Genomic DNA, 8,524 nt, shown 5'->3' with positions numbered 1-8,524 from the left:
ATGTTTTTGGACTTATAAACTTGTTTTTTAATGTGGTAATGTTCATACTAATCCAATTTCAAAGATAATTGTCAATAGATTCATGTTTTGTATTAGTTTAGTGATTAGGCTAATTACATGAAAAAGTTAGATTTGAATTATCTTGTTCTTATGAGTTGCTTAGATTAATAGAAAAGTTAATTAATTATGCATTTTCAATCCATTTTAATCTAAGAGTTGATTCTAAAATGTGTTTGTGTAACTTGTCCTCATGTTACATGAAAGGTCATTTAAGTTTCATAAAACTCATAAAAGTTGGCAATGGTTACAAAAAATGAAGAGTCTTTTCCTCAAGTTATGGAGGTTCAAGAGTCACTTCATTAAGTAATAAAATGTGTAACCTAAATTAATTCCATAAGTTACTAAATAAAGAAAAGTTACATTCTTTTATTAGTTTAAAGTCTTCCATAACTTGTCCTCAAGTTATGGAACTTGAAGAGTCTTTTAATTAAAACTATTTTAAACACATAAGTTATGGAATTAATTATTTTTGAATAGTTTCAAAACTTGCCCTCAAGTTTTGGAATTTGATAAGTTTTCACTTATGAATACCTTAATTCCAAGTTAGCCCTTAGAATTTTAAATGTTAAAATTCAACCCTTATACTTTATAATATTATAAGTTAATATATATATATATATATATATATATATATATATATATATATATGTATGTATGTATAAGAGTAAAGTCACTCTTACCGTTAGTAGACCTCATTCACGAAGCCGGTCTATAAGGGGGGTATAAGGTTACTGCCTATAAAATGGCAGTTTAATGGGTGTCCACTCTCACCCACCACTTCCTTGACCAGTAGAGGGTTGTTAGCCGAATGGGTAGGACAAGGTCTAGAATTCTCCCTTCATTAAAAGTATTAATGATAAATACTAAGTAACTAAACTCTTATTAATACCCAATCTTAGTTACTTAGGAAAATGTGAATTTGGTGCTAAGCCATGAAATTACACTTTGCACTTTGTTTAAGTCGTTAGTGGAGCGTGTGTGGTTAACTGACACACTAAACTGGACTTAACAAGGTAGGCAAAGGGTAACTTAATATTTATCATAGTATCGGTGGAGCGTGTGTGGTTAACCGGCACATCGATTAAGGGGTAAATTATTAAGGGTACCAAGTATATTTGCATGGTTACTTCACACCTTGTTTTGTGATCCTCGGCATCCCAGTCATAAAACATGAAGGGCACACTCGAGATTGAAACATGCAATTGAACAGTTCAATGAATCTCAAAAGAATCTAGGAGTTTCAAAAACCAATTAAAACCTAATAATACATTTCGTTTATCTTGGTGGAAATTGGTGAATCGTCATTCACCTACTTTCAAATATTTTATAGCTTGGATTAAGGCATCCCTCTTCCGAGTTATAAAATATTTTTTAGGGTCCTAGCATTAATATTTCATATTGGGTGTTATATTTAGGACTTTTAATCAACTATCTTGAATGTCTCCCAAAAGATGTCTAGTTCAGACATCTATGATCCTCCCAAATCTCTTGGAACTTCACTTCCTCCACCTACTCCAATTATTCTCCCTAACCCACAAAGTTGAAGGTCACTCAAGCCCTATTAGCAAGGCAAGGTCTAGGTGTGATCACATCTTGGAGATGAAGTCACATACTGAAAAGCCGGGAGAGTTGGGTGTCAAAGTCTTGAGAAACTTGGTGGTTGAATCACTTTCTAAGTCACATAGTGAGTTCCTTTGGGACTCCTATGAAACAGACTATGACAAGACCCTTAATGATCTTATCTATTTGCTAAGATCGACTTCCTAAAACTTTATGGACATTGACAATGAAGACACTGGATATCCAGTAAAGCTCTCTCTTCCCAATGGAAAGGGATCGGTCATAGTCAACTGGATTGACCAAATGGTAAAGAGAAAAACTAAGTCAGTGATAGTCCAGCATACCATTATCAAAGGGTCCATATGTTTACATTGCCAAAGGAAGGGACATTAGTTGCGAAGATGTAAAATTTTACTTAAGGATGTTAAAGTCAATAAGTTTGACTCTACTTTAGGTAAAGTCCACTATCTAACTCTGCTAAGTTTCTATTATGAGATTCTTGATACATGATGTGACTGGGTCAGATGTTGATGTTTTAAGAATCAAAGAAAAGTGAAGATACTTAAAAAGAAAGAATATGCTGAATCTGATTGCGTAGATGGATTTCTATCGCATAGTTTGAAGATCGGATTCTTGAGCTACTTCTTAGGAGTTATGAGATATTGCTTAGGAATAAATAACAACAAAGTTTTCATGTGCTTTTGCGCTGTAAGGATAGTTTTTCCGCAGAATTTTTAAAATAAAAGGAAAAATTTGACTTTATTTATTTTAAAAATATCCTTACAATGGCAGTTGTGGAAAAAATTTTTGTTGCTTATATGCTTCCATTAATAGCAAGAGTGGAAATATGAAATTGATTCTTTCATTCGTGGTAATGTCTAAAGTTACCAAATAAGGAAAGATGCTCATCACCCAAGTTTCAATTGGACCGAAACTTGGAATCATGCAAGTTGTATAGCATGGGTCAACTCCACCACAAAAGATCGATAAGACTATTCGTCATAATTTACTAAAGCTCAGTAAATATCGTTATACTTACAAGCTTAAGTGTAATTCTGAGACATTGGAAAAGGTTCCAATGTATGGCAGAGCGAATAAGAAGAATCAAATTAGGCAGAAGGATAAAAGTTTCTCAAATCTGAAAAGATGGGAGAGTACTTTAGTATCATATTATATGATAATCTTAATGATTAAGAGACCTTATGACAATTCATCCTCTAAGTGCATTCTGATAGCTAAGAAGAGGAGCTATGAATTGTTGAAGTGGTTTAATCAAGAAGATGAGTCATATTTCATTCCAAAACAATTCTTAGAGTCATACTCCAAGATTGTAACTTGAGTGACATGTCTTAAAGAAGGTTTAAAAACACTTGTCAAATGTAAGAGTAAAAGTTTCCTACTCTTGTACATTTGAAATTGGTAAGTTGTGATGTTTTGGATAAAACAAAGACCAACTAAGGCCAATTGTGTAAAGTGTTTGTCTTGATAAAGAATCCAAACTATCTCTTGAATATTTGGCAAGTGAGTCTTATGTGTCAAGAGGATAGTGGGAGTCTTAAAGATCCTGAAAGGATAATCAAGAATAAAAACCTGTAAGTTTATCACTAGCACACGACTTAAGGTTTATAACCTCTCGTGTTGACATGTTCTGTGCTTATTCCAGTTAAATTTGGCTTTGCGTATGAGTTCTTAGAGTTCTCAATTGGTTGCATAACAACTTGGAAGCATTGGCAGGCCCTTGAGCTGCCAGATCGCAAGAAATTAAGATTGAACTCAGTCCATATGAGTTTGGATTTGTCATTATCTTTGTCCTGTGACTATGGTTTTTGACAATTCACATGGATAAGAACACATACACCATTAAATCTAAGTGTCACAAGGTTTCTCTCTGACTCATGAAAATGATGGTGAGGAAACACTTTCACTAAGTAGATTTTAACTAGATAGTAATTGTGATATTTGCATTCTCAAAGTCGTTAGTGGAGCGTGTGTGGTTAACCGACACATTAACCTGGACTTGTGAGAAGTGGCAAAGGTCTAAACAATTGAGACTATGATTATGACATCCCTTTTCATAGTTCTTAAATTGTTTAGACACACCTGTGAGCTATCTAATGAAAGGTGTATGATTTTGATAAAGTCTTATCAAAGCAACCTAGTATCAGAAATCTGAACTTTGGTAAGAAAGTCAATAAAGTATTGATTTCTAGAAGTCCAACTGATTTTTGAGTACATGTCAAAGCTAGTGGGAGCATAAATGTTATGCTAATAATCATCATGTTAGTGGGAGCATGATAATTATGATAAGTATTGCAAGTTAGCAATGTTAATTATAGAAAACAAAAGTTTCAATTCGTGAGACTGCATGGGTTGAAAAAGTTGTTTTGCTATAATTAAGGGAGAGGAAATTATACTTCATTTCAATTCTAAAAGCTTAGATTGAGATTTTAATCAAATTTAGTTAAGAATATATATGAATTTCATGTTGGAATGGCTCAACATAAGGAAATTATATATATGGGTTCATTATTTGCATTCTAAATTCGATTATGCTTATGACATCCCTTTTCATAATTTGAATTATGAGAACTTGGCAAATAGAAATGAAAATATTATAACAAAAGACTGGTTTAGTCTTTATGTGAGACATCATGAATCATGTCCCATATGCTTCGGATATTGGATCGATTACATGTGTTATATTCACCCTTTCTAAAATTTTCCAAATGCCTGGGGCATTAAGAAGGGAAAAGGTCTAGAACTGGATATGACTAAAACGATTAAGCAATTATCGAGGACAATCTAAGGTTTACTAAAGATTGGTTGCTCAGGGACAGTTGGAAGTATAGTGTTAATTGTTGGAAGGACCATATATATTGACATATTCTGAAAAGAGGCAACTCTTGTTTAGAAGTGATAGTCAAAAAGGGAATGTGGAAATGATCCCATTAGTGGAAGTTGTTCAAGAAATCTGTGTAAGATCAGGAAACTTAATGCAAGAAGGATATTTCCAAGGCGTTGATCTCCTTTGGAATGCTCTATAATGCTTGTTGTCAAGCCTTTGTGACTTTGTGCATAATCATTACAAGAGAATCATTGCATATAAGTTGAGAATCTAACAGATTTCGATAAAATGGCATGAATTTGGAATTCCTACATTTGCCTTAAGAATTTGGGAGTGTGAAATTAGAATCATTAAAAGTTTGCTCAGTTGGTTTATTTCACAAAGTAAGGATCATAGACAAACATAGAGTGCATACTTGGTGTATGGAAAAGCTATTATTTAGAAAAACATAGTGTACATGCTCGGAGCATGGGACAACTATTGTTTTAATTCAAGAATAAAGTTGATAGCTGAAACAATATGCAATGAATAATGTGTAATCATATGGTCATAAATAGAAGGTGTTTTATTTATGTTCATAGGTTTTGATACCATATTAGATTCAATTATTCTTGTGTTTCATTTTGCATGTTTTGACTTCCAGAATAAACTAGACTATTCTTCCGGAATGACTAAGTTATTCAAACCATCCACATTCGGTCATATGTTGGAAGTAGATATGAATCAAGACTATCATGGGTTGGCTTGTAGAGGTCCAAGTTGGTGGACAAAGTTGTGCTACAACACTCATGAGTGCTCATAAGTTCTGAGTATTGGATTCAACCCGCGCTCATTGGAATCACTTCATGGATTTTATCACGAGTGATCATGAGACGATAATATCTTATATTCTTCAAACCTAGAGATATGAGTTGTTACTATGAGTTGGTTGTACATTGATTGCACGAAAATGCTTTCGGTAACTTGATGTTATAAAACGTGCCTTTGTGTATGATTCAACAAGTAGTAGAACAAGCCATATGAGTCGAAGTTTATCCATTCCTTTTACCTTCGGGATAAAAGCGATATCTGTGGGCCCCTCGATGATTTAATGATGATACATGTTAGTGCTTGGCCAAGCCAGGACTGATTTGATCTGTTCAATCAGTCAGTCATCATGAATCGGAAATCGGGAAACAAAAAATGGATAGAGAGAATGATTTTAATCCATGTCTCAGTCCATATGATATCTAGTATGGAGGAATATATGATCACTTATCTAATGGACAAGTCATTGACAAAGGTCAGAGTTCATCGACAAGGTCAGAGTTCGACAGAAGCTTTTGAGAGCTATGATTTCCAGTCGGTTCCTGAAGTCATACACAATAATAGTTTAAGACTTATCCAAGTAGGAGACTATTGGATTAATGTCTAAGTCCATAACTACAACTGGTAAGACTTGACCCGACCCGACATGGTCCTTTTGGGTTGCATGGCATCATGCATTTAGATAGACTAAAAATGAGAGAAATAACACTTAAGGTTTATTAATATATTATAAGTTCTAATATATTAATAAGGTTATTTAATTAGTATTGATCAATAATTAATTTGGAATTAATTAAGAGATCAAAAAGGAGACTAATTAAATATATGGGTTGATTGTGTAAATCATTCATTCTTTTATATGTAGGCTTGTGATACAAGATTCCTTATGTTCGACTAAGTCCATGGGGTGACCCATGGATACTCCATGGAGGTTAAAATCCATGGAGCATAAGGAATGGGTAAAGTTGTGAGTTACATGGTGTAACCCTAATAGCTACCATATAAAAGAATCCCAGGGCTCAAGAAATCGGACACTAGTGTGTGAATATGTAACAGCCCGAAATCCAGGTATTCTTCTTTTGGCCTTGCATCTTGGTTAAGTTGATGATTTAGGGTTTTCATGGTAGGCGAGTACGCTGGGCGTACAAGGTGTACGCTGCGCGTACTCGCGCGCCTCATTTGGATGCATTCCCCCTCAGGTACGCGGGGCATACCCAAGGTTAGGCCCGGCGTAACTCATTCAGATCCAAACCCTAATTTCCTTTGCAGGGGCTATAAAAGGAATGTGTGGCTGGACTTCTCAGCCACCATCCCTTAGAGTGAAACCCTAAAAATAGTGTACCTTCGTTCTTTGGCCACTATGTGAGTATTCTAAGCTTGGTGGTGTCATTCCAAGGTTGCAAAGGAAAAGAAGAGCTTGTTGGAGAGGCTAGAAGTGGTGCTCAAGTGTAGATCTGAGCTTTGCAAGGGTTAAAGCTTCATTTTTAGGCGAGGCTGAGCCGTCGTTTGGATTCGGTAATAGCGAGGACACGAGATCTTAGACTTTCCACAAGGTGAGTTTTCTCACTATACTGTACCTGGAAGGGTTTGACTGTGTGACTGGAAGGTCGGATATACTATGAGATATATGTGTTATGTGTGATAAGTTATTTGTTATATGTGCCGTGTATGATATGCTTGATATGGGCCGGAAGGCATTATATTATGGGCCGGAAGGCGAATATGTTATGGGCCGGAAGGCATTGTGATGTGGACCGTAAGGTTGACGTGGGTAGGATCGGAAGGTTTACCTAGTCGGGATGGAAGTCCCCTGAGACACATGGACCAGAAGGTCAGGTCCTGGAAGGGTGTATGTGCGTAGGTTGTATTTTGGGGAACTCACTAAGCAATTATGCTTACAGTTGTTGTGTTATGTGTTTCAGGTACTAGCGAGGACCGTGGGAAGGCGCCGGTGTGATTGTACACACTGACGGAGAAACTGTTTTTATGATCATGGGATGTATTTTGTTATGAAAACATTGTTCACATTTGAATTCGGAATATTAAACGATGGTTTTGATGTTTGCAAAAATGAAAATTTTGTTTTAAAATTTACGTTGTTACAAGTTGGTATCAGAGCCTTGGTTTGAGGGATTCGGATACACCTTCGGGCGTAACTGAACTCAAACCGGGGGTTTGAGGAAAATTTTAATAAAAATTTGATAAAAGATTTTAGAAACAACCAATGGAGAAGCAGTGTGTACGGTCAGCCAGCGCCCGAATGGTAAAATCCCCAAAATACCCTTACAATATGTGATATGAAGTATATTATGATATGATACGCATGGTAGTAGACTAGGTATTCATATTAGGACTAGAGTGGCCTAATTTGTGATGCCTTAGTCTAGGGGAACCTGCTGCTATGAGATGCTTTGAGAGCGAGTGGGTAGTCAGTGCATAGCAAGAATAGAGTACTCATGATCCGGGGTTCGGGGAGGAGGACTTGGGGTGAATGCTGATGCAGTTTAGTCGGTAGTATTGGGCCCGTACTACTGAAGACACCGGGTCAGTGGGCAACCCAAGTAAGAATCCTTGGGTATCGGAGACCGAGTAGGGTTGCGTTATCGAGTGCGAGTATGCTCGATGGAGTCTTTGATAATTTTTCTGTTGTATTTCAGAGGCATCATGGTTGGGACGTGTCACAGACCTGAGACGAGTGGTGTGAGTGACGAGGAGCTTCGTCAGATGATTCACGATGAGGTAGCTGCGGCAATCCGGGCCGAGATTCCGGAGATGTTCGGGTCTATCAAGACCATGCTGTTGGAGACTTTCGGTAAGCGGTACGCTGCGGTGACTGAGGTCGCAGTCGCTGCAGCTACCGCAACTGTGGCCGCTGCCAGACCACAGGGAGGTGACTCATTGCTGTTCTGGGAGTTCAGCAACATGAAGCCACCTGAGTTTTACGGGACGCAGGATCCGATCGCTGCGATGAGATGGATTGCTGATATCGAGGGATGCTTCTACACTTGTTCATGTCCGGAGCGTCTTAGGGTACGGTTCGCCTTGAACCAGCTTCGCCTGGGAGCAAAGGATTGGTGGAAGTTCGTGACGGCGAACTTCACTCTGGCAGAGGTTTCAGCTGTGACTTGGGAGAGGTTTACTACTATGTTCAGAGACGAGTACGTTCCCCCGGTGGAGAGGGAACGGTTGGTTCAGGAGTTCTTGACCCTCAAGCAGGGTAATGATTCTGTCATGGTAATCACGCGGAAGTTT

The sequence above is a fragment of the Lactuca serriola genome, chromosome 2 (assembly GCF_051521515.1).
Source record: "Lactuca serriola cultivar US96UC23 chromosome 2, Lser_US96UC23_V15, whole genome shotgun sequence".
In the NCBI taxonomy this organism is placed as follows: Eukaryota; Viridiplantae; Streptophyta; class Magnoliopsida; order Asterales; family Asteraceae; genus Lactuca; species Lactuca serriola.
The sequence above is the reverse complement of the archived record's forward strand: the minus strand, read 5'-3'. Positions refer to the sequence as shown.